This window comes from Callithrix jacchus, chromosome 8, assembly GCF_049354715.1.
Source record: "Callithrix jacchus isolate 240 chromosome 8, calJac240_pri, whole genome shotgun sequence".
Classification (NCBI taxonomy): Eukaryota; Metazoa; Chordata; class Mammalia; order Primates; family Cebidae; genus Callithrix; species Callithrix jacchus.
Window position 1 is genome coordinate 38,803,819 of NC_133509.1, and position 26,740 is coordinate 38,830,558.

Here is a 26,740-nt window from a genome sequence, read left to right on the forward strand (position 1 = left end):
TTCTCTTAGCAACTTTCCATATCCACTAATCTTCTCACTCTGCTCCTGACATTCCCACTTGTCCTTGAATTTGAAGTTGAACCAGATCTCTCATCCTATTGCAATACCCCTATCACAGTAGTCCTGAATAAAGTGTTCTTTATTGTTTTAACAAGTGTTAGAATGCTGTTTTCTTTAATGCAGAGAAGTGGGTGTTGTTGAGACTGAGGACTGGTGAGTTTGGGGGAATTACTGAGGACCTAGTGGGAATTTTTTTAGTAGGATGAGAATGAGCAGAAAGCAGGTATGAGCAATTGGGGCTGACTGCTGGCTATCTCTCACAGGATATCTGCAACCTGGGTCCTGTGGGTCCAGAGTATCACCTCATCTTTGCAGGTTCAGAGGTTTGATTCATCAGAATACCCAGGAGCCAAGGAGGTAGTAGAGCACAATGTATGAATTTCACAAAGATCCCTATTTCACATACACTTGAATTCTGAGTATTCCTCTTAGTAGCTATGGGAGCTTGGCTAGGTCATTTAATTTCTTACTCTCAATTTTTCTATCTCTAAATTAGAAATAACAAAACTGTCTTTTCAGGTGTTCTGATGATTTACCACAATATGTGTTGAAAGCCTCAAATAGCTAAGCAGCTAATAAATAGTCACTATTCATTGAGTTCTGGATAACCTAATCTAATCATCAAACTCACAAGGTAAACTGGGATGTGAATTAGTTAATTCACAGGAAGTGAAACACTGTCCAGGTACCAGAGGCTTGTGACTGTATTCCAGGCTTTTGCTTTTCTTGCCTCATCGCATATCCTGGGATGCTGGCTCAACAATTCAAGGCTGCACAGTGAGATGGGAGCACACACAGCAAGGGGAGCACAGTGCAGGCATCCTGCTCACACCCCATGCTCACTGTACATGCCTGAAGGCTGCCTACTGCAAAATACCTGTGACTCTGCCCTGGAGCTTCTTTCTGGCCATGAGAACACCCTCTGCCCACACATATAGCAATCTGGAAGCACCTTAGAGTTATTGCCCTTAGAAGCAGCCCCCAACCAACTAACCAATTAACCCCTAGGTTAGCAAACTTTGAGCTTCAGTTGTCTACAGTAACTTGCTTAATAATAAGACCCTTATTGACTTCTTTCCCCTCCCTGTCCCTTTTCCCTTCCTATTTCCCTGTGGCCCTATCCATGTTGCCTGAGGTTATCTCTAATAAGGTACTTGTAATTGAATCCTTGCCTCAAGGACTGCTTCAGCCTAACACCAAGGGAGGTGATCCTATAGGTGTTCCAAGCCGTGGTGTGATTTCTGGGGTGGGCCTTAGAGGCACACTCCTACACTCCCTTTGGTATGACATCATACCAGCTTCATGTAAGATGGTAATGATAGTCTCCTTGAGGGAGACTCAGCAGACATCCATATGCTGTCTCTAAGGCATGGGCTGTGTAGCTATCAATGATATGTACCATCTTCTATCTGCTGCATCAAGGTTGCCTGTCAGCACTTTCTCCCATTGTCCTGAGGTTCTGAGGTTTTCTTCCAAGGGGTTCATGGCTCTTGCATTAATGAGCACAGATTTCCTAACCTTGGAAGGGGCTAAGCTGGGGAATTTGGGACCTGAGGGTGTTTGAGTCAAGGAAAATTTACTGAGAACTTACTTGACTGGATGGTCATGAGCCACTGTGCCCAGCCTGAGTGACCTCTCCTGCTTGGAGATGCCTTGGGGCTTGCTCTCAGCTGGCTGCCAGCCACCTACCCAGGGAAGCAGGGCCACACGTCAGCTTGGTGTGGCCAGAAGGGCAGCCTGGCCGCAGAACTGAGGAGATCAGCCTGACCCTCATCTGTGCAGGCCCCCTTCTCAGAGGTCAGAGCACAGGTACACTGAGGCTTGGAGGAGCAGAGGCTCAGGTGAAGAACCATGAAAGGGTGCTGCATGGGGTCGGTAGCCCAAGTGCCAGCAGACATTGAAGCTACTTTAGGGAAGCCTGGGGCTGGCCCAGCAGATCTTCTAGAGGCTGCAAGTAACTCCTACCTACCCCAACCAGGCCACCTGGACTTGTCTGTACCCTCTCTTCACACTGTCCCTATAGCCATTCCTCGAAGGGCCAGCCTTCTTCATTCTCCCACAGGACCCACATCTCCCATTCATTTTGCCAATTTCTGAAAATGCAAGTACAATGTCACCTGAGAGTGACATGTGAGCCCTCTCCAGGCTTCAGCATAGCCGTTGGACTAGGGGGTCTCTGTCACATGCCAATAACGTGAGTGTATGGGTAATAGTGTCTTTGCCTGTTGTTACCAAGTACGTGTTCCCTCATACCCACATATCTGCTTTAATGAGATCTCCAAAAATGTTTGCATACTATGTTTTAGGATGCCGGGACCCTGGGTACTGGGGCAATGTTGGGAGAAGGCCACTCCTTGGTTTTCACTGTGGAGCTGTATGATCTGAGCCCCTCTAGGCTCCAGGACTGGCCATAGCCCAGGCTCTAATTTCAGGAAAATACTGGGCTTCAGACCCATCTTTAGGATAGCCCCAGTGGATACCCCTGAACACATGTTCCTTTACACCTTAAAGCTTATTTCTCTTAGCTATGAATCCTTATGATCCCTCTTGGTAACCACAGTGTCAAGCAGAGTATTTGGTATGTAGTAGGAGCTTAATAAAGGTATGCTGAATAAATGAAGTTTGGATGCCTGTCAAATGTTTCAGTCATGTTTACCATAATGTAAAGGATTATTCAATCTGTTCCAGAAAATATAAGGCTGGATAGAGTGACTGAAGAGAGCCTCTGTCAGTTTGGGAGTTGATCTGTGTCAGACCCTACTTACCCCTCCAATAAGGGATGCCAGCTGTATGTGACTTTTAGCTAGTGTCAGGAGCCCATACAAGATAGCCATAAGTGGCCCAACTCAGAAGTTCAGGGCAGAAGGATGTCCCTACCCTGCTGGTCTCTCGGTCTCTATGGGATCTTTTGAGGAGTCTGTATATAGTTCAGGCATCACTTTCCAGGTTGCTGCTGCTTCCCTTCCTGTGAGCAGCCTCAGAAATGGAATGGCTACTGTCACTGGGCTCACAGAGCCTCCCAGGAAGTTGGAAGGTCTGTGGATATTTCCCTGGTGATGTGACACAATCTCCAAGATGGGAAAAATGGTTATTGGGGAACATGAATGTCTTCTGCAGAAACTTGGGTGGCAAAGGGAGGAAGGAGAGCAAGTAGGAGCTTGTTTCACTCTGCCCAAAGAATTTCTTTCTCTCTGTCTTAGAAAGAATGAGGCAAAGGCCAACAATCCTGTTGGCTTCAGAAACTGCAGGGAAAAGATTGCCATAAAGACCGCACTGCTCAACGTGAAGTAGGAACTTGGCAGATAAGGCTTTCAGAAATGGAGACCATCAGTTATTGAAGGGACCCTAGAGAGCATCTGTTCTGGCCTTCTCATTTCAGATTTGTGTTGCTCAATTTCCAAACAGATGGAAATTTTCTTTTTTTCTTAAAAAATTATTAAGATACAATTCACATAGCATATCATTTACCCATCTAAAATGTACAATTCAGTGGTTTTGATGTATTACATTAATTTTTTAAAATGGCGGTAGAATATGTATAGCAAAATTTTCTATTTTAACTATTTTAAATGTACAGTTCAGTAGCGTTAATTATATTCACATTGTTGTACAACCATCACCACTATTTCTAAAACCTTTCCCTCACCCCAAGCAGAAACTCTGTAACCATTAAACTCATAATTCCTCACATCCCCGTCTCTCTAGCTCCTGATAACATGTATTCTACTTTCTGTCTCTATGAAATTTTTTAAGTGTCTCATATAAGTGGAATTGTACAATCATTTGTCCTTTTGTGTCTGCCTTCTTTTACTTAGCATAATGTTTCAAAGTTCATCCATGTTGTAATATGAATCACAACTTCATTCCTTTTTATGGCTGAATAATATTCCATTCTATATGTATTACACATTTTGTTTATCCACTCACCTGTTAATGAACACCTGAGTTGTTCCATTTTTGCCTATTGTGAATAATGTTGCAATGAACATTCTCATACAAGTATCTATTTGAGTCCCTGCTTTCAATTCCTTTGAGTACATGTGTACCTAGGAGTAAAACTGCAAGTCATGTGCTAATTCTCTCTTTAGTTTCTTGAGGAACTATCAAACTGTTTCCCACAGGAGCCACACCATTTTATGTTCCCACAGCAATGCATGAGAATTTCAATTTTTTCGCATACTTGCCAACACTTACTTTCCATGTTTTTGGCAATAGTCATTTTAGTAGGTGGAAAATGGTATTTCATTGTGATTTTGGTTTGCATTTCCCTAACAATGAATGATGTTGAACATCTTTTCTTTTCTTTTTTTCACTTAATTCAATGTTTTTATTTAGTTTATTATTTTAAATTTTATTTTCAATTCCATGATACATGTGCAGGACATTAATGTTCATTACATAGGAAACATGTACCATGGTGGTTTGTTGCACCTATTAACCCATCACTTAGGTATTAAGCCCTGCAAGCATTAGCTATTTATCCTGATGCTCTCTCTCCTTCCACCCTCCTGACAGTCCCTGGTGTGTATTGTTCCCCTCCCTGTGTCCATGTGTTCTCATTGTTCAGCTCCCACTTATAAGTGAGAACATGTGGTGTTTGGCTTTCCATTCCTGTGTTAGTTTGCTGAGGATAATGGCTTCCAGCTTCATCCATGTCCCTGCAAAGGGCACGATCTTGTTCCTTTCTATGGTGCATAGTATTCTGTGGTGTATATGTACTCTGTTTTCTTTATCCAGTCTATCATTGATGGGCATTTGAGCTGATTCCATGTCTTTTCTATGGTGAAGGGTGCTGCAGCGAACACACACCTGCATGTATCACTGTAACAGAATGATTTATATTCCTCTGAATATATACTCAGTAATGGGATTGCTGGGTCAAATTGTATTTCTGGTTCTAGATCCTAGAGGAATTGCCATACTGTCTTCCATGTGATTGAACTAATTTATATTTCCACCAGCAGTGTAAAAGTGTTTCTCTTTCTCCACAGCCTCACCAACATCTGTTTTTGACTTTTTAACAATTGCCATTCTGACTAACATGAGATGGTATCTCATTGTGGTTTTGATTTGCATTTCTCTAATGATCAGTGATGTTTGACTTTTTAAAAAAAATTTTGTTTTTTTGGCTGCATAAATGTCTTCTTTTGAGAAATATCTGTTCATATCCTTAGCCCACTTTTTGATGGAGTTGTTTTTTTCTTGTACATTTATTTAAGATCTGTATAGATTCCGGATATTAGATCTTTGCCAGATGGATAGATTGCAGAAATGTTCTCCCATTTCATAGCTTATCTGTTCACTCTGTTGATAGTTTCTTTTGCTTTGCAGAAGCTCTTTAGTTTAATTAGGTCCCATTTGTCAATTTTTCTTTTTGTTGCAATTGTTTTTGATGTTTTTGTCATGAAATCTTTGCCCATGCCTATGTCCTTAATGGTATTGCCTAGATTTTCTTCTAGTATTTTTATAGTTTTGGTTTTACATTTAAGTCTTTAATCCATCTTGAGTTAATTTTTGTATAAGGTGTAAGGATGGGGTCCAGTTTCAATTTTCTGCATATGGCTAGCCAGTTGTCTCAGCACCATTTATTAAGTAGGGAATTCTTTCCTTATTGCTTATCTTTGTCAGGTTTGTTGAAGATCAGATGGACGTAGATGTGTGGTCTTATTTCTGAGATCTTTGTTCTGTTACATTTGCCCATGTGTCTGCTTTGGTACCAGTACCATGCTGTTTGGTTACTATAGCTTTGTCATATAGTTTGAAGTCTGGTAGGGTGATGCCTCCAGCTTTGTTCTTTTTGCTTAGGATTGTCTTGGCTCTCTGGGCTCTTTTTTGGTTCCATATGAATTTTAAAGTAGTCTTTTTCTCATTCTTTGAAGAATGTCAGTGGGTAATTTAATGGGAATAGCATTGAATCTATAAATTACTTTGAGCCATATAGCCATTTTCATGATATTGATTCTTCCTATCCATGAGCATAGAATTTTTTTTCCATTTGTTTGTGTCCTTTCTTATTTCCTTGAGCAGTGTTTTATAGTTCTCCTTAAAGAGATCCTTTACATCCTTTGTTAGCCACATTCTTAGGTATTTAATTCTTTTTGTAGCAATTGTGAATGGAAGTTCATTCATTATTTGGCTCTCTGTCTGTTATTGGTGTATAGGAATGCTTATGATTTGAATGCTTATTGATTTTGTATGCTGAGACATTGCTGAAGTTGTGTATCAGCTTAAGGAGATTTTGGGCTGAGACTATGGGATTTACTAGATATAGGATAATGTCATCTGCAAACAGGGACAGTTTGGCTTCCTGTATTCCTATCTGAATGCCCTTTATTTCTTTCTCTTGCCTGATTGCCCTGGCATGAACTTCCAATACTCTGTTGAATGGGAGTGGTGAGAGAGGGCATCCTTGTCTTGTGCCAGTTTTCAAGGGGAATGATTCCAACTTTTGCCCATTCAGTATAATATTGGCTGTGGGTTTGTTGTAAATGGCTGTTATTATTTTGAAATATATCATATTACCTAGTTTATTGAGAGTTCTTAACATGAAGGAGGCCTTTTTTGTGTTTATTGAGGTAATCATGTGGTTTTTGTCTTTAGTTCTGTTTATGTGATGAATTAAGTTTATTGATTTGCGTATTTTGAACCAGTCTTGAATTCCAGGGATGAAGCCAACTTGGTCGTGGTGGATAAGCTTTTTGATGTGCTGTTGGATTTGGTTTGCCAGTATTTTATTGAGGATTTTCACATTGATGTTCATCAGGGATCTTGGCCTGAAGTTTTCTTTTTTGAGAGGAGTTTCCTCTTTGTTGAGAGGAGCTGGTATCATTCCTTGTGAAACTACTGGTAGAATTCAGCTGTAAACCCATCTGGTCCTGGTCTTTTTTTGGTTGGTAGGCTATTTACTACTGCCTCAATTTCAGAGCTTGTTATTGGGCAATTCAGGGATTTTACTTCTTCCTGGCTTAGTCTTGGGAGAGTGTATGTGTCCAGGACTTTATCTATTTCTTCTAGATTTTCTAGTGTATTTGTATAGAAGTGTTTATAATATTCTCTGACAGTTGTTTGTATTTCTGTGGGGTCAGTGGTGATATCCCCTTTATAATTTTTTTTTTTTTTTTTTTCCGAGCTAGCTGAGATTTTATTTTGGACCAAAAAAAAAAAAAAAAAAAGCAATTGAATTGTTTTGCAACTGGAGGCATGGGCAAGGCGGGTCCCCAGGCAGTAAACTCCCCGCCGGTGGGCTGAGGGCTAGGGCTGAGCGTCAGGTGGGTCCTGTTCCCTGCGCTCCCCTGCACAGCAACCTCCCTCCTGGGCTCTGGGGCAGCCTCAGGAGGGGCAGGCTGGGAGGGGCAGGCTGGGAGGGGCTGTTGCAGCTGTTCACTTGGGCAGGACGTCAGAGGACTCGGACACCAGCCTCCCATTGCGGGTCTCAATCTTCTTCACAACCACAGCCTTGGTGGAGCTGGTGCGGCTGATGGAGCTGGAGCCCGCGACAGAGCCAAAGCTGGAGCCCAGGCCGTAGCTGAGGCCGGGGCTTGTGAGGCCCCCATAGGCAGAGCTCAGACCACCTGCATAGCCGCTGGTGGTCTTCGTGTGGATACTCATGTTCTGCATCCCGGACTCCAGCCGGCTCTCCTCGCCCTCCAGTAGCTTGCGGTAGGTGGCGATCTCGATGTCCAGGGCCAGTTTGACATTCATCAGCTCCTGGTACTCACGCAGCTGCTTTGCCATGTCCTGCTTGGCCCGCTGCAGGGCGGTCTCCAGCTCCTGCTGCTTGGTATGAGCGTCCTTGAGCGCCCGCTCCCCGCGATCCTCAGCATCTCTAATGGAGGCCTCCAGGGAAGCCCTCTGGCCTTTGAGGCCCTCGATCTCAGCCTGGAGCTGGCTTATGTTCCGGTTCATCTCGGAGATCTCAGTCTTCGTACGCCGCAGGTCATCCCCGTGCTTCCCAGCCAGCATCTGCAACTCCTCATACTTGATCTGGTATATGCTCTCCGCCTCAGCCCGGCTGCGGTTGGCGATCTCCTCGTACTGCGCCTTGACCTCGGCAATGATGCCATCCATGTCCAGAGAGCGGCTTTTGTCCATGGACAGCACCACAGACGTGTCAGAGATCTGGGACTGCAGCTCCCGGATCTCCTCTTCATACAGCTGCCTGAGGAAGTTGATCTCGTCAGTCAGTCCTTCCAGGCGAGACTCCAGCTCTACCTTGTTCATGTAAGCTTCATCCACATCCTTCTTGATGAGGACAAATTCATTCTCCATCTCTGTACGCTTATGGATCTCTTCCTCATACTTGTTCTTGAAGTCCTCCACCAGCCCCTGCATGTTGCCAAGCTCCGCCTCCAGCTTCAGCTTCTCCTGGCCCAGAGTCTCCAGCTGCCGCCTCAGGTTGTTGATGTAGTTCTCAAACATGTTGTTCATGTTGCTCCTAGCCATTTTCTGCTGCTGCAGGAGGCTCCACTTGGTCTCCAGCATCTTGTTCTGCTGCTCCAGGAACCGCACCTTGTCGATGAAGGAAGCAAACTTGTTGTTGAGGGTCTTGATCTGCTCCTTCTCCTGGGTACGCACGGCCTGGATGTTGGGGTCCACATCCACCTTAATGGGGTTCAGCAGGCTCTGGTTGATGGTGACAGCGGTGATGCCTCCCATGCCTATGCCACTAGCCCCAAAATAGCCTGCACCCAGGCCACCCCGGAAGCCACTACTGCTCACTTGGGAGAAGCTCAAGCGGGCACTGGGCCCACTCGTTAAGGAGCAGCTGCTGAAGGCCCCGGTGCCAGAGGTGGACACCTTGTAGGACTTATGGGTCACCCTGGTGGACATGGTGGAGGCAGGAGTGGAGGCAGGCAGGCTGAACTAGGGAGAGATTCCAGAAGGAGCGGAGAAGCTGCTTCTTGCCTTTATAATTTTTTATTGTGTCAATTTGATTTTCTATTTCTTCTCTCTTTTCTTCATCAGTCTAGCTAGTATATCAAGTTTATTAATGTTTTCAAAAAATAAGTTCTTAGATTCATTGATTTTTTTTTGAAGTGTTTTTTGTGTCTCTATCTCCTTCAGTTCTGCTGTGTTCTTATTTATTGTCTTCTGCTAGCTTTTGGATTTTATTCTTGCTTCTCTAGTTCTTTTAGTTGTGATGTTAGGGTGTTGATTTGATATCTTTCTAGCTTTATTATATGGGCATTTAGTGCTATAAATTTCCCTTGTAATACTGCTTTACTTTCATTCCAGGGATTCTGGTACATTGTTTCTTTGTTCTCATTGGTTTCAAAGGGCTTGATTTCTGCATTAATTTTATTATTTACCCAGGAGTCATTCAGGAGCAGGTTGTTCAAATTTCCATGTAGTTGTTCGGTTGGGTTTCTTAATCTAAAGTTCTGATTTGATTGCACTGTGGTCCAAGAGACTGATGATTTCAGTTCTTTTACATTTGCTGAGGAGTGTTTTACTTCCAATTATGTGATAGATTTTAGAGTAAGTGCCATGTGGAACTGAGAAGAATGTATATTCTGTTATTTTTGGGTGGAGAGTTCTGTAGATATCTAACAGGTCCACTTGATTCAGAACTGAGTTCAAGTCTTGAATATCTTTGTTAATTTTCTGTCTTGATAATCTGTCTAATATTGACAGTGACGTGCTAAAGTCTATCACTATTATTGCATTGGAGTCTAAGTCTCTTTTTAGGTCTCTAAGAGCTTGTTTTATGAATCTGGGTGCTCCTTTATTGGGTGCATATATATTCAGGATTGCTAGCTCTTCTTGTTGAATTAATCCTTTTACCATTATGTAATGCCCTTCTCTGTCTTTTTAAAATCTTTGCTGGTTTAAAGTCTGTTTTGTCAGAAACTGGGATTGCAACCTCTGCTTTTTTCTGTTTTCCATTTTCTTGCTACGTTTTCCTCCATCCCTTTATTTTGAGCCTATGTGTGTCTTTGCATGTGAGATGGGTTTCCTGAATATAGCACACCAATAGGCCTTGACTCTTTATCCAGTTTGCCAGTTTGTATCTTTTAATTGGGGCATTTAGCCATTTACATTTAAGGTTAATATTACTACTTGTGAATTTTGTCATGTCATCATGATGCCAGCTGGTTATTTTGCAGAATAGTTGGTGCAGTTTCTTCACAGTGTCATTGGTCTGTGTACTTCAGTGTGTTTTGGCTGTGGTTGGTATTGAGCATCTTTTCATGTGCTTATTGGCCTTTTGTATATCTTCTTTTTTTTTTTTTTTAATTTTTTATTGGATTATAGGTTTTGGGGTACATGAGCAGAGCATGCAAGACAGTTGCATAGGTACACACATGGCAGTGTGCTTTCTTTTCTTCTCCCCTTCACCCACATTTGGCTTTTCTCCCCAGGCTATCCCTCCCCACTTCCCCCTCCCACTGGCCCTCCCCTTTTCCCCCCAATAGACCCCAGTGTTTAGTACTCCCCTTTCTGTGTCCATGTGTTCTCATTTTTCATCACCCGCCTATGAGTGAGAATATGCGGTGTTTCATTTTCTGTCTTGTGTCAGTTTGCTGAGGATGACGTTCTCCAGATTCATCCATGTCCATACAAACGACACAAACTCATCATTTCTGATTGCTGCATAATATTCCATGGTGTATATGTGCCACATTTTCCCAATCCAGTCTATTATCAATGGGCATTTGGGTTGATTCCAGGTCTTTGCTATTGTAAACAGTGCTGCAATGAACATTCGTGTGCATGTGTCCTTATAGTAGAATGATTTATAGTCTTTTGGATATATACCCAGTAATGGGATTGCTGGGTCAAATGGAATTTCTATTTCTAAGGCCTTGAGGAATCGCCACACTGTCTTCCACAATGGTTGAACTAATTTACACTCCCACCAACAGTGTAAAAGTGTTCCTTTTTCTCCACATCCTCTCCAGCATCTGTTGTCTCCAGATTTTTTAATGATCGCCATTCTAACTGGCGTGAGATGGTATCTCAGTGTGGTTTTGATTTGCATCTCTCTGATGACCAGTGATGATGAGCATTTTTTCATATGATTGTTGGCCTCATATATGTCTTCTTTCGTAAAGTGTCTGTTCATATCCTTTGCCCACTTTTGAATGGGCTTGTTTGTTTTTTTCCTGTAAATCCGTTTGAGTTCTTTGTAAATTATGGATATTAGCCCTTTGTCAGATGGGTAAACTGCAAAAATTTTTTCCCATTCTGTTGGTTGCCGATCCACTCTAGTGACTGTTACTTTTGCCGTGCAGAAGCTGTGGAGTTTCATTAGATCCCATTTGTCTATTTTGGCTTTTGTTGCCAATGCTTTTGGTGTTTTGTTCATGAAGTCCTTGCCTACTCCTATGTCCTGGATAGTTTTGCCTAGATTTCCTTCTAGGGTTTTTATGGTGCCAGGTCTTATGTTTAAGTCTTTAATCCATCTGGAGTTAATTTTAGTGTAAGGTGTCAGGAAGGGGTCCAGTTTCTTCTTTCTGCACATGGCTAGCCAGTTTTCCCAACACCATTTGTTAAACAGGGAATCCTTTCCCCCTTGTTTGTTTTTGTCAGGTTTATCAAAGAGTGTATGGTAGTAGATATGTTGTGTTGCCTCCGGTGCCTCTGTTTTGTTCCATTGGTCTATATCTCTGTTTTGGTACCAGTACCATGCTGTTTTGATTACTGTAGCCTTGTAGTATAGTTTGAAATCTGGTAGTGTGATGCCCCCCGCTGTGTTCTTTTTGCTTAGAATTGACTTGGCTATGCGGGCTCTCTTTTGGTTCCATATGAAGTTCATGGTGGTGTTTTCCGGTTCTGTGAAGAAAGTCAATGGTAGCTTGATGGGGATAGCGTTGATTCTGTAAATTACTTTGGGCAGTATAGCCATTTTCACGATATTAATTCTTCCTAACCATGAACATGGAATGTTTCTCCATCTGTTTGTGTCCTCTCTGATTTCGTTGAGCAGTGGTTTGTAGTTCTCCTTGAAGAGGTCTCTTACGTTCCTTGTGAGTTGTATTCCAAGGTATTTTATTCTTTTTGTAGCAATTGCGAATGGCAGTTCGCTCTTGATTTGGCTTTCTTTATGTCTGTTATTGGTGTAGACGAATGCTTGTGATTTTTGCACATTGATTTTATATCCTGAGACTTTGCTGAAGTTGCTTATCAGTTTCAGGAGTTTTTGGGCTGAGGCAATGGGGTCTTCTAGGTATACTATCATGTCGTCTGCAAATAGAGACAATTTGGCTTCCACCTTTCCTATTTGAATACCCTTTATTTCTTTTTCTTGCCTGATTGCTCTGGCTAGAACTTCCAGTACTATATTGAATAGGAGTGGTGAAAGAGGGCATCCTTGTCTAGTGCCAGATTTCAAAGGGAGTGCTTCCAGTTTTTGCCCATTCAGTATGATATTGGCTGTTGGTTTGTCATAAATAGCTTTTATTACTTTGAGATATGTTCCATCGATACCGAGTTTATTGAGGGTTTTTAGCATAAAGGGCTGTTGAATTTTGTCAAATGCCTTCTCTGCGTCAATTGAGATAATCATGTGGTTTTTGTTTTTGGTTCTGTTTATGTGGTGAATTACATTTATAGACTTGCGTATGTTGAACCAGCCTTGCATCCCCGGGATGAATCCTACTTGATCATGATGAATAAGTTTTTTGATTTGCTGTTGCAATCGGCTTGCCAATATTTTATTGAAGATTTTTGCATCTATGTTCATCATGGATATTGGCCTGAAGTTTTCTTTTCTTGTTGGGTCTCTGCCAGGTTTTGGTATCAGAATGATGTTGGTCTCATAAAATGATTTGGGAAGGATTCCCTCTTTTTGGATTGTTTGAAATAGTTTTAGAAGAAATGGTGCCAGCTCTTCCTTGTGTGTCTGGTAGAATTCGGCTGTGAACCCATCTGGACCTGGGCTTTTTTTGTGTGGTAGGCTCTTAATTGCTGCCTCAACTTCAGACCTTGTTATTGGTCTATTCATAGTTTCAGCTTCCTCCTGGTTTAGGCTTGGGAGGACACAGGAATCCAGGAATTTGTCCATTTCTTCCAGGTTTACTAGTTTATGCGCATAGAGTTGTTTGTAATATTCTCTGATGATGGTTTGAATTTCTGTGGGATCTGTGGTGATTTCCCCTTTATCATTTTTTATTGCATCTATTTGGTTGTTCTCTCTTTTATTTTTAATCAATCTGGCTAGTGGTCTGTCTATTTTGTTGATCTTTTCAAAAAACCAGCTCTTGGATTTATTGATTTTTTGAAGGGTTTTTCGTGTCTCAATCTCCTTCATCTCAGCTCTGATCTTAGTTATTTCTTGTATTCTGCTGGGTTTTGAGTTTTTTTGGTCTTGGTCCTCTAGCTCTTTCAATTTTGACGATAGGGTGTCAATTTTGGATCTCTCCATTCTCCTCATATGGGCACTTATTTCTATATACTTTCCTCTAGAGACTGCTTTAAATGTGTCCCAGAGGTTCTGGCACGTTGTGTCTTCGTTCTCATTGGTTTCGAAGAACTTCTTTATTTCTGCCTTCATTTCGTTGTTTACCCAGTCAACATTCAAGAGCCAGTTGTTCAGTTTCCATGAAGCTGTGCGGTTCTGGGTCTGTTTCTGAATTCTGAGTTCTAACTTGATTGCACTATGGTCTGAGAGGCTGTTTGTTATGATTTCAGTTGTTTTGCATTTGTTGAGCAGTGCTTTACTTCCAATTATGTGGTCAATTTTAGAGTAGGTGTGATGTGGTGCTGAGAAGAATGTGTATTCTGTGGATTTGGGGTGGAGAGTTCTGTAAATGTCCACCAGGTTTGCTTGCTCCAGGTCTGAGTTCAAGCCCTGGATATCCTTGTTGATTTTCTGTCTGGTTGATCTGTCTAGTATTGACAGTGGAGTGTTAAAGTCTCCCACTATTATTGTGTGGGAGTCTAAGTCCTTTTGTAAGTCCTTAAGAACTTGCCTTATGTATATGGGTGCTCCTGCATTGGGTCCATATATGTTTAGGATCGTTAGCTCTTCTTGTTGTATCGATCCTTTTACCATTATGTAATGGCCTTCTTTGTCTCTTTTGATCTTTGTTGCTTTAAAGTCTATTTTATCGGAGATGAGAATTGCAACTCCTGCTTTTTTTTGCTTTCCATTTGCTTGGTAAATCTTCCTCCATCCCTTTATTTTGAGCCTTTGTGTATCCTTGCATGTGAGATGGGTTTCCTGGATACAGCACACTGATGGGTTTTGGCTTTTTATCCGATTTGCCAGTCTGTGTCTTTTGATTGGTGCATTTAGTCCATTTACATTTAGGGTTAATATTGTTATGTGTGAATTTGATACTGCCATTTTGATGCTAAGTGGCTGTTTTGCCTGTTAGTTGTTGTAGATTCTTCATTATGTTGAAGCTCTTTAGCATTCAGTGTGATTTTGGAATGGCTGGTACTGGTTGATCCTTTCTATGTGTAGTGCCTCTTTTAGGAGCTCTTGTAAAGCAGGCCTGGTGGTGACAAAATCTCTGAGTACTTGCTTGTTCGCAAAGGATTTTATTCTTCCTTCACTTCTGAAGCTCAGTTTGGCTGGATATGAAATTCTGGGTTGAAAGTTCTTTTCTTTAAGAATGTTGAATATTGGCCCCCACTCTCTTCTGGCTTGTAGTGTTTCTGCCGAGAGATCTGCTGTGAGTCTGATGGGCTTCCCTTTGTGGGTGACCCGACCTTTCTCTCTGGCTGCCCTTAGTATTCTCTCCTTTATTTCAACCCTATTGAATCTGACGATTATGTGCCTTGGGGTTGCTCTTCTTGCGGAATATCTTTGTGGTGTTCTCTGAATTTCCTGCAATTGAGTGTTGGCCTGTCTTTCTAGGTGGGGGAAATTTTCCTGGATGATGTCCTCAAGAGTATTTTCCAGCTTGGATTCATTCTCTTCATCCCCTTCTGGTACACCTATCAAACGTAGGTTAGGTCTTTTCACATAGTCCCACATTTCTTGGAGACTTTGTTCATTCCTTTTTGCGTTTTTTTCTCTAATCTTGGTTTCTCGTTTTATTTCATTGAGTTGATCTTCGACTTCAGATATTCTTTCTTCTGCTTGGTCTATTCGGCTATTGAAACTTGTGCATGCTTCGCGAAGTTCTCGTATTGTGTTTCTCAGCTCCTTTAATTCATTCATGTTCCTCTCTAAGTTATCCATTCTTGTTATCATTTCCTCAAATTTTTTTTCAAATCTTTTCTCAAGGTTCTTAGTTTCTTTGCATTGATTTAATACATGATCTTTTAGCTCACCAAAGTTTCTCATTATCCATCTTCTGAAGTCTAATTCCGTCATTTCGTCACAGTCATTCTCCGTCCAGCTTTGTTCCCTTGCTGGTGAGGAGTTTTGGTCCTTTGTAGGAGGCAAGGTGTTTTGGTTTCGGGTGTTTTCCTCCTTTTTGCGCTGGTTTCTTCCCATCTTTGCGGATTTGTCCGCTGGTCGTCTGCGTAGTTGCTGACTTTTCGATTGGGTCTCTGAGTGGACACCCTGAATGTTGATGATGAAGTATTTCTGTTGCTTGGTTTTCCTTCTACCAGTCTAGCCCCTTCGCTGTACGAGTGCTGAGGTCCGCTCCAGACCCTGCTTGTCTGGGGTGCACCTCTAGCAGCTGTGGCACAGCGAGGGATGCTACCAGTTTCTTTTTCTGCTATCTTTGTCCCAGGATGGTGCCTGCCTAATGTCAATCTTTTGGATATAGAGGGGTCGGGGAGCTGCTTGAGGAGACAGTTTGTACTTTATAGGGGTTTAATTGCTGAGTTGTGAGCTGTGTTGTTCATTCAGGGCTGTTAGGCTGCTATGTTTGATTCTGCTGCAACAGAGCTCATTAAAAAACCCTTTTTTTTCTCAAATGCTCTGTGTTGAGGGGTTTGGGCTTTATTTTTGGATGTCCGTTGAGGTCCTGCCCAGCTAGGATGCAGACTAGCCACTGTTTGCCTGCCGAGGCTCCGCCCTGCTGTTGTGAGGCTCGCCCTGGCTCCGCTGTTCTGCTGTTCTCTGCCACGCCCTGCGGCGGAGTCTCTCTGTTGTAGCGGGTTGCCTCGGCGACGGCAGACTGCGTCAGCAGTGGGCGTGTATCTCAGTAGGGACGGGTTGCCTCGGCAACGGCTGGCTGCGTCAGCAGTGGGCATGTATCTCAGTAGGGATGGGTTGCCTCGGCAACGGCTGGCTGCGTCAGCAATGGGCGTGTATCTCAGTTGGGGCGGGTTACCTTGGTAATGGTGGCCGCCCCTCCCCCTCAGAGCGTCTCAGGCCGTCTGCACGGGGCTTGTTTGAAATCGCGGTTTTGTTCGTCCCACTGGGCCAATCCTAACGCTCTGTTCCTGCAATCCCCTGGGCTGGCCCACTGTTCAAGTCTAGCTCAGTCTCAAGTCCAGCCCTCTCACGTCTCCAGTTGCCGGTTCAACGGGGCACCCGGACAAGTGCGCCCTGTGGGGAGCGCTGGGTAGGGCCGGCCGCCGCCACCCCGGCTGCCGGCTTCGCCAGGCGGAATATCTGCCTGGCGTCCCGCGTCTCCTCTTCACTTGGGAATTTCCCTGTTCCGTGAGCAACAAAGATCAGTCTGGAAATGCAGCTCAGACTCACCTCTCCGCAGACACAACGAGAACTCCAATCCTGGGTTGTTCTCACAGCGCCATCTTGAGTCCTCCCCCCAAGCCTGAAGCTTTAATAAAAAAAAAGCTGTATATCTTCTTTGGAGAGACATCTGTTCCACACCTTTGCCCATTTTTGAAAAAATTTAATTTTTAAATTAGCAAATAAAAATCATACCTATTTATCATATGCAATGTAATGTTTTGAAATATATACACATTGTGGAATGGCTGAATTGAGCTAGTTAACATATGTATTACTTCACATACTTATTCTTTTTTGTGTGTGACGAGAACACCTACAATCTTACTGTCAGCAATTTTCAAGAATACATGTGAGGCTGAGGCAAGAGGATTGCTTCATCCTAGAAGATCCAGGCTATAGTGAACCATGTTCACACCACTGCACATCAGCCTAAGCAACTGAGTGAAACCTTGTCTCAAAAAAAAAAAAGAATTACAATACATTGTTATTAACTATAGTTACTCTGTTGTACAATGAATCTCTTAAACGTATCTTGTAGTCTTTTTGTTACTGATTCTAGCTTAATCCTACTGTGGTCAGAGCACATATGCTCTATGTTTTCAGTCCTTTGAATTGTGTTGAAACTTGCTTTATGGTCCCATGTACAATCAATTTTAGTAAATATAAAAGTTTGGAAAAACTTGGGAAAAAGTGTATACCATATAGTTGTTGAATCCAAATTCTTTATAAGTTAATTGGCTCAAGTTAATATATTGGTAGTGTTTAAATCTTAGATATTTTTGTGATTTTTTTTCTACTTTTTCTATCAATTACTGAGAGAAGCATGTTAAGTATTCCAATATGACTATAGATTGTTTATTTCTGTTTAATTCTGTCATGTATTTCTTCGTATCTTTGAAATTCTTATTAGCTTCAGTCAAATTTAGAATTATCGTGACTTTCTGGTGGACTGGATTTTATCATTATGAATTGTTCCTCTTTATCTCTAGTACTGCTTCTTCCTCTAAGTCTACTTTGTCTGATATTAGTTCAGTTCCAGAGTTTTCCTTAGCTTTGTGTTTATATATCTTTTTCCTTCCTTTACTTGACCTTCCTGCATTGTGACATTTAAATGTGTCATTTATAAGCAGCATAAATTGAGTATTATGACAATTTCTGTCTTTTGTTTGATATATTAGGACCATTTATATTTAATGTAAACTATTGATACATTGGATTTAATTCTACCATCTTGCTTTTACTATTTTTTTGTTCCAGCTGTTGTATATTTATTTTCCTCTTTTTTCTTGCCTTCTTTCAGAGAAATCAAGTATTTTTAACATTATTATGTTTTTTATTTTTGTTGAAGTGAAATTCATCTAACATAAAATTAACCATTTTAAAGTGAACAACCTGTGGCACTTCACAATATTGTACAACCAACATGTCTATCTAGTTTCAAAACATTTTTGTCATTCCAAAAGGAAATCCCATATCCATTAAGCAGTTGCTATCCAATTTTCTTTTTCCTCTGCCCCTGGTAACCAGAAATCTCCATTTTGTCTTTTTGGATTATGGACAAATCAAGTATTTTAATAATTCCATTTCCTCCTCTAACCATTTGTTCGTCATACACTATTTTACTGTTCTTTTAGTGATTACCTCAAATATTACAGCACATATTTATGATTTCACTGTAAATTAGTACTTTATTGCTTCTAGGGAAAAAAGTGTTTAGCACACATTTCCATTTTTGTCTCCTCAACTCTGTGCAGGTGCTGACACCTAAGGTGAGCTTTTTAAACCTAAAATACCATCCATCCACACACCGTGAACTGCGCACGAGTCAGCAAGTACTTTGTGGGGGAAAGTGCTGGCCGATTGTTGAACTCACATTAGTCAGTCTAGTTCCCTTCCCTCAAGGTCCTATCTCCTCAAGTCCTGGCTGCTAGGGCATCTCTCCAATACTTTTGTGTGTGTGTGTGTGTGCGCCTGGCCTTTTGTATCATCATCTAGTTTTTTCAGATGTTCTCAGTGGGAGGGTTGATCTTCAACAAGCTGCTCTGCAGTTATTTTTTTGTTTTGTATGTTATATTTTTTAAGATGGAATCTCGCTCTGTCCCCCAGGCTGGAGTGCAGTGTCATGATCTCAGCTCACTGCAAAATCCACCTCTGAGGTTCAAGCGATTCTCCTACCTCAGCCTCCCAAGTAGCTGGGATTACAGGTGCATGCCATCCTGCCTGGCTAATTTTTGTATTTTTAGTAGAGATGGGGTCTCATCATGTTGGCCAAGCTGGTCTCGAACTCCTGACCTCAAATGATCTGCCACCTCAGCCTCCCAAAGTGCTGGGATTATAGGGGTGAGCCACTGTGCCCAACTGCTCTGCCATTATCAAGGGCAGAAATCTGGCTTCCTCATTTTATAGAAAGGAAACAGAGGTCTGGAGGGAAGAAGGGGCCCATCTGATTTCAGCCTGCTAATTAAGGCAGAGCTGGAGTTAGCACTTAGGTCTCCTGATGTCCATTTCAGTGCCGTCTACCATAGCATGCTGGACAACAGTGCAATCTTAGTCTATCAAACAGTCATTTAAGCCATCATTTATTCACTCAAAAACTATTTCTCCAGGACCTGTTCTATGCCACACACTGGGCATGTATATTTGTCTTTTTTTTTTTCCTGACTGCTTTCAAGATTGTTCTCTTTGTTTGGTTTTCAGCAGTTTTATTATGATGTGTGTATTGTGGTTTTCTTTGTATTTATCCTGCTTTAGTTCCTACAGATTCTTGAATCTATGGCTTGAGAATTTTTTTGGTCAGTTTAAGAAAATCTTAGTGATTGTATTTTTAATTATTCCTTCTGCCTCACACTCTTCGTTCTGTTATTTGGAGATTTCAATTGCATGCATGTAATACCTTCAAGAATTATACAACCTCTAAGTGGGGATCAGAGGTAGGCAAGTATATTATTTAAGAAATAGGTTTAGCTGCATGTTGCAGAGCCAGAATAACAGTGGCTTACATAAAGTGGTTTATTTCTTTTTTACTTAATGACTGGAGGTAGGCCTCCAGGGAGTAGTATGGAAGCTCTTCTCCACTGCATGTTGCCCTCAGCTGCTTGAACCAACATGGCTCTCTACTACCTCTCTGGTCCCCTCAAAAGGACGGAGAGAGTGGAAAGATCATAAGTTTCTCCTTCGAAGTTTCTCCCTAGAAGTTGTATACCTCACTTTCTATTCGCATCCCATTGAGTGGTATTTGATCACATGGCCACAATGAACTACAAAGGAGACTGGAAAATTGGTCTTTCTTTCTCTCTATTTTTTTTTTTTTTAGAGACGGTCTCTCCCTGTTGCCCAGGCTGGAGTACAGTGGTGCAATCATAGCTCATTGCAGCCTTGAAGTTTTGGGCTCATGTGATTCTGTCACCTCAGCCTCCAGAGGAGCTGGGTCTACAGGCACACACCACCACATGTAGCTAATTAAAAAAAATTTTTTTAGAGATGGGGTCTCACTATGTTGCCCAGGCTGGGGAAATATAGTCTTTATTCTGGGAGATCACTTGTTGGGCTAAATTTAGGGAGTCTATTGTTTTGGGAGAAAAAATATAAATATTGGGGGACAATTAGCCCCTCTTCCACAGCAAATAAACACAAGGCAACAGTTGTTAAGCTGAGGCCTAAGAGGAAGAAGCTGGAAAAAGTGTCTCAAATTAAGTAACATTTGACTGGGCATTGGAGGATGAATAGGAATTTATTGAGGGAAAAATGATGAAAGGGCATTCCAAACGGGAAGACTGGAATGAGCACTTGACTCCTGAGTGCAGAGCTACCATATTGTCATCTATTAAACCCCAGTTTCTGGCACATACTATGCTACTATATAGATGTTGTCAAATAGAATTATTTTTGAGAGCAGAGGAAAGGGAGGGTTTACTCTGGAGATTGGATATCTAATGGAATCGGAAAGGCAGTTAATAAGTGTCACTTGTGGGGCTGGGGAGCGGATTCATGCCATTGTAGATGCAATGAGATTTAATGTGAAAATGGTCAGGCCAAGTTGCAATTGCTGTACAGGCAGTGGGGAGACAGCCTGAGCAGAAATGGAGATTGGATATGTGGGTTTGGGAGCTGTCTTTGAAGTGTGACCATTGAGGGTGTTAGAGAGGGTACTTTCTTCTAAGAGAACATATATTGAGAGCAAAGAGGCCAGGCAAGGATTGAAACTTCTCAATGGAAGAAAAGTAAGCAGAAAGGACTGCCATATAGGGCGAGCTGTCACTGCAGGGCTTTCTGAGGCCTCTGTCCTCTCTGAGGGCTCCCTAACACTTCCCAACCTTATCCTCTCTTCTGGGAGGCCCCACCTCCCTTCTTGTGTCTTGATCTTTCCTAGATCCTTTCTAGCCTTCTGTTAAGAAGTAATTTAATTTCATGCTCATTAAACTTTGGTTGATTAGGTAATTTAACTTCATTCATAAAAGGATTTGAGGCCAGGTGTGGTGGCTCAAGCCTGTAATCCCAGCACTTTGGGAGGCCGAGACGGGTGGATCATGAGGTCGAGAGATCGAGACCATCCTGGTCAACATGGAGAAACCCCATCTCTACTAAAAATAGAAAAAATTAGCTGGGCATGGTGATGCGTTCCTGTAATCCCAGCTACTCAGGAGGCTGAGGCAGGAGAATTGCCTGAACCCAGGAGGCAGAGGTTGCGGTAAGCCAAGATCGCGCCATTGCACTCCAGCCTGGGTAACAAGAGCGAAACTCCGTCTCAAAGAAAAAAAGGATTTGAGGCAATATTCTAGTTTGATTTTTATTTTATTTTAATTGTTTTTTGAGACAGGGTCTCACTCTGTTGCCCAGCTGGAGTGCAGTGGTGCTATCAAGGCTTCCTGCAGCCTTGACCTCTTGGACTCAAGCAATCCTCCTGCCTTAGCCTCCTGAGTAGCTGGGACCACAGGTATGCACTACCATGCCTGGCCAATTTTTAAATTTTTTATAGATATGGGTCTCACCATGTTGCCCTGGCTAGTCTCAAACTCCTGGGCTCAAGCGATTCTCTCACCTTGGCCTCTCAAAGTGTTGGGATTACAGACATGAGCTACTGGACCTGACTTCTCACTTAAGTTTTATTATGTACATAATATGTATTCATTTTTTAAAATATCAGAAAATATGGTTAAAAAAATAACATTAAGATCACTTATCTCTCCACCAAGATTGTTAGCATTTTAAAACTGATGTGTCCACACTTTATGCTCTTTCTCTCTCTGAAAAAAATTAATATCAACAATTGCTATTTATGAGCTCTTGCTATGTTCCAGTCACTGTTTTATATCTATATTTTATTATTGAAACCTCATAGCAATCTACAAGGTAGTTGTTACTATTATCCCAATTTTACAGACAAAAAGGAAACTGAAACAAAGAGAAGGTTAGAAATTTACCCAGAGTCACTCACATAGTGTTATTCTAATCTTTACCTACATACTGATTTGTTTTTTAACTTTTGATAATGAAAAATTTTCAAATTTATACAAAAATAGTAAGGAAACAAAAGATGGTGCAGTTTTGTGCAGCCAACACTCAGCTTCAACAAGCATCAACTCATGGTTGATCTTGTTTTATCCATTCTGCTAACCAGCCCTCATCCCAATTATTCTAACGCAAATCCCAGACATCATACTGCTTCATTCACAGCACGTGGCCTACATAGATGAGACCTGTTTTTAAATGTAACCACAATGCTGTTATCACCACCTGTCCAAATGAACAACTTCCTAATGTCATCTTTCTACCAGTGTTAAGATCTCCCCAATTGTCTGATCAGTGTTTCTCCACAGTTTGTTTGAATCAGGACCACACATACTCTTTTTTTTTTTTTTTTAATTTTTTATTGGCACACATACTCTTTTACAGAGGTGGGGCTGTAGTTCACATCCAGATTGGTCTTGCCCCAAACTCATGCTCTTTCCAAACACCCAGCTCACATTATGGATGGCAGAATCTGTATGCTTTATATGACAGTTAACTTGAGTATATGTGTATGCAACAATTGATAAGTTTTAGGTATTGACTTAGGCAGTAATACCAAGGTATTAATTTGTGATTTTTCTTCACTAAGGAACTAGTAAAAACCATTAGTATAGTCTCTACAATCTCTGGTGCAAATCTCTTCTTATAACCTGCAGAACTCTTTTTTTTTTTTTTATCTCAAATGAGTTTATATACTATTTTTGTCTCACAGTAGATTGTTCTGAAGTTGTTATTTCCTTATATCAGGGTATTTATTATTATTTTCATTCAACCACACAGTCATTCAACAAACTATTTGTCTATTATTTGCCAGAGAGTATAATTGACAGATAGGTTCCCTATTCTTGTGAACTTACATTCTATGGGTGAGACAAAAAATAAGTGGACAATTTATTAGAATAACTTCAAATTGTGACAAATACCATATAAAAGCAAGCAAGGAGTGAATGTAGAAAAATAATGGTGGAAACTACTTTCAAGAGCATTTAGAAGTGATCTGCTTTTACTTGATGGAAGTTCTTTTTAAAAGCAGCCTCCATCTTTTAATATGGTTTTTGCTAACTGCTTGCTACTAACTACTTATTACTCCCCAATGACTTTCCTTTCTTTATTTGTGACACTGCAGTTTTGCTTCTACAGGTCTTTAATTTGAATAGTCAATATTATACCTCCAACCTGGCAGTGGTGGGGCCTACGACCTTGATTTCTTTGGTGAAAAGAGTAATTTCCATATTGAGTCCAAGCAGAATGCAGATCTCCCATAAAGCAAAACATGGTTACCACAATGTTTGTTGAGTCATTTCTTTTGGTGGTGGTTGTTCAATTTGTGAAAATGTTTTTAATTGAGTTGGTACATAGTCATCAAAACATGCAAACAATATAAAGGTTTATATATGAAATAAAGTCCCTATGAAGCCCTGCTTCTTCCACCCCTAATCCCCAAGTAAAACCCCTAATGGCATTTCAGTGTGTCTTTTCCATCTTCTCCTATGTATATGAGGTCAGCTAGGATAGACTCTCCAGCAAGGCCACCACCAACAGATATGTCTGGATAGAGGGTGTCTGGAGGCCAAGCTTATTTTGAGAACCTTCTTGCTGAGCATCCAGAGTCTTCATGATTGATTGTAGCTGCACCAGTGCCTCCTATTTTTCTACTTCATGCACATTAAGAGATGGACTGCAGGCAGAGAGATTGGAGAAATGAAGTGGGGCTAGGGAGGGGAGGGAGGAAGAAGGAAGAAGAGGAAAGAGGGAATCAAAGCCAAAGACTCATCAGAACTTGCTAGAGCTCCCTTTCCTAGTGCTAACCTTTGGCTCTTTCTTTCCTGGCAAATCCTAGAAAAGCTAATCAGAAGGATGAGAGAAGTTGCATTTGGTCAGGGTCCACTGCCTGCCGCCCTGGAGGGCCCTCCTTGTTGTAACCTCCCTAGAAACGCTCCAGATTTGCTTCTTAGCTACAAACCCCATTTCTCAGGGCTCATCTGGGGTGGAGGTTTGGACTTCTTTTTAACAAAAACGAGACAAGCCTGATTTTCCACAGGAGGATTTCTTTACTGAAGGACATGTTACACTGGTGGTTTGGAGGTCATTTTAAGTGGTCCAGCAACCCACTATATGATAACTTTGAATTGCAGGGTGAGAAAGTTACGCCTTTTCTAATTTGTTTTCTAATCTTTCTGATTGTATCAAGGAATACTTATCATGGTGGTAATGTTCTCTACAACTCCCTAACTCAAGTTAGAGTCTCTCTTTAACAGAGAGAAAATAGGCCTCAGGCTCACATTTTTTGGCAGACAACTATTTAGTTAGAATTTAACAACATACGATTGTTTTCATTGTATCTATTTTCTACAATGATACTCTATTTTTGGCAAATGATTCTGGTAGGGTTTTAGAATGGAGATATAAAGTTTTCTTTTAAAATATATTTAGTTTTAGAAAAGCAGTCAGTAGTGGTACAGATGGCACTTGAATACAATAACAAAAGTCGTGCTGGTGATCCTCCACTAGTTGGAGCTTGGGAAACCTAAATCCAAGTCTACTCAGCCTCCCGACAGCTCTACTCCCCCTTTCTCCGCCCCTTACCTAGAGACCTCCACTCCCTTCTCTTTGCTCCCTGGAGGCCTCATTCTCTCCTGTTCCCCTCCCTGCACCAGTCATATCTATACTGACATAGTCTTGGAGCTCCCTACTTTTTTTCTTTTCTTTTCTTTTCTTTTTTGAGATGGAGTCTCACTCTGTTGCCCAGGCTGGAGTGCAATGGTGCAGACATGGTTCACTACAGCCTCAACCTCCTGGAGTTCCCACCATTAATGCTGGGGCATTACCTGTTTCTAGTCATGATAGGCTCATTTTAATAATATGACCTTAAGGAGAGGGTCTCTTATCACAAGAGAGACAGTGGTAAGAGCCTCTGAGTTCTGTACTCAGATAGATCACAGTCTATTTAGCTTTAGCTAAATATTACTTGTGATCTTGGGCAAGTCAATGAACCCAAAAGAGGAAGGTTAGCATTCCAGGAAATTGGAGCTATTAGAAAAGAGATGGACTGTGGCAGGATGATCCAAGGACACCCCACAAATGACACCAAATGGGTCAGCTCTTCCCAGAATCTTTCAGAAGACTCCATGGTCCCATCTTTTATCGTCCTTCTAACCTGCAGGGAGGAAGACAGCTTTGAAAGGACACAGACAGAGCCTTTAGAAAGTCTTCCCTGCATAACAGTGTTATTTATAATAGCCCAAACTGAAATGACCCACATGTCTATCAGTTGGAGGGTGGATAAATAAGAGGTACCTGTATAAGGATGTTCTTGCATTGTTGTAAAGAACCATCTAAGACTGAGTAATTTATAAAGAAAAAAGATTTCACTGGCTCATGGTTCTGCAGGCTGTACAGGAAGCATGAGGTGGGTATCTGCTCTGCTTCTGGGGAGGCCTCAGGGAGCTTTTATTCACAGTGGAAGGTGAAGTAGGAGCAGGCAGGCCACATGGCAAAAACAGGAGCAAGAGAGAGTGGAGGAGGTACCACACTTTACAACAACCAGATCTTGCAAAAACTCACTCACTAAGATGAGGACAGCACCAAAGCATGAGGGATCCAGCCATATAACCCAAACACCTCCCACCAGGCCCCACCTCCAACATTGGCGATTACAATTCATGAGATGTGGCAGGGACATAGAGTCAAGCCATATCAGTACCCTAGTTTAACAAAGGCAAGAAACAAGATTGGTGAAATTCACAAGCATAATGTTGGGCACAAGCCAGCCACAAATGAATTCTCACTGAATGATTCTTCTTAAGAACAGCATAAAACAGGCTAACGAATCTGTGCTTTTAGAAGTCAGGATAGTACTCCCCTTGGGTGGGAAGATAGTGCCTGGAAGAGGTCATGGTGGACTTCTGGAAGCTACTCAGGTTCTATTTCTTGACCTGGGAGCTTGTTTCATAAGGATGTTCACTTTGCGAATGTTCATTGAGCTGAGCACATGTGATATATGTAGTTTTCTCAATGTCAGTTATTCTTCATTAAAAAGTTTTGAAGAATGTTGTTATTATAAAAAATATGCCCTTCTCACTATATGTGACCACAGCTCCTTTTGATGACAGCAAGATGGGGAAGGCTTAACCTCTCAAGTCATAAAAGGGAGAGGAAGATGGATCTGGAAGGCAGGGGATGGTGAAGAGCAGGGCACAGAGGAGACAGCTGAGGGGCACGCCTAGCTTGGGATTTGCTCTTAGGAGAGGCTTCTCTCCTGACTCGGGCAGACAGCAAAATGTGGGGGTCCCTGTGAGCCATAATTGGGACTAACCTTCGTGGAACTGGTGCCCACCATGATTCCTTCTCACCTTCTTCCTCATTCCTCCAATGCCACTTTCTCAGGGGGGAGTTGAGGTCCAGGTGCACCAGCCAGGAATTTAAAAGTCAGTAGTAAGGCAGAGTTCAGACACTAGAAGCTCAAGTGAAATTGCTGTGGGAGAGCGGAGTTGGCCCACTTTGGATTCCTAGGGAGCCTCAGGGATGATTCTTCCTATGAGATTTGAAAGAATATTCATGGCTGCTCTAGGCATCTGCTTTGTTAGTTATTTTTACTGTAGTCTCTGAGGCCTGGCAGTGCTG

At 41.9% G+C, this 26,740-nt stretch overlaps 1 long non-coding RNA gene and 1 pseudogene across 23 annotated transcripts in view; one reads left to right on the forward strand and one right to left on the reverse strand.

Moving 5' to 3' along the window:
* The window catches only part of LOC118144843 (uncharacterized), a 236,035-nt gene that overhangs the window by 43,931 nt on the left and 165,364 nt on the right, over nt 1-26,740 (forward strand). The gene's annotated exons all lie outside the window — the stretch shown is intronic.
* On the reverse strand, nt 7,426-8,964 carry LOC100402262 (keratin, type II cytoskeletal 8 pseudogene; annotated as a pseudogene).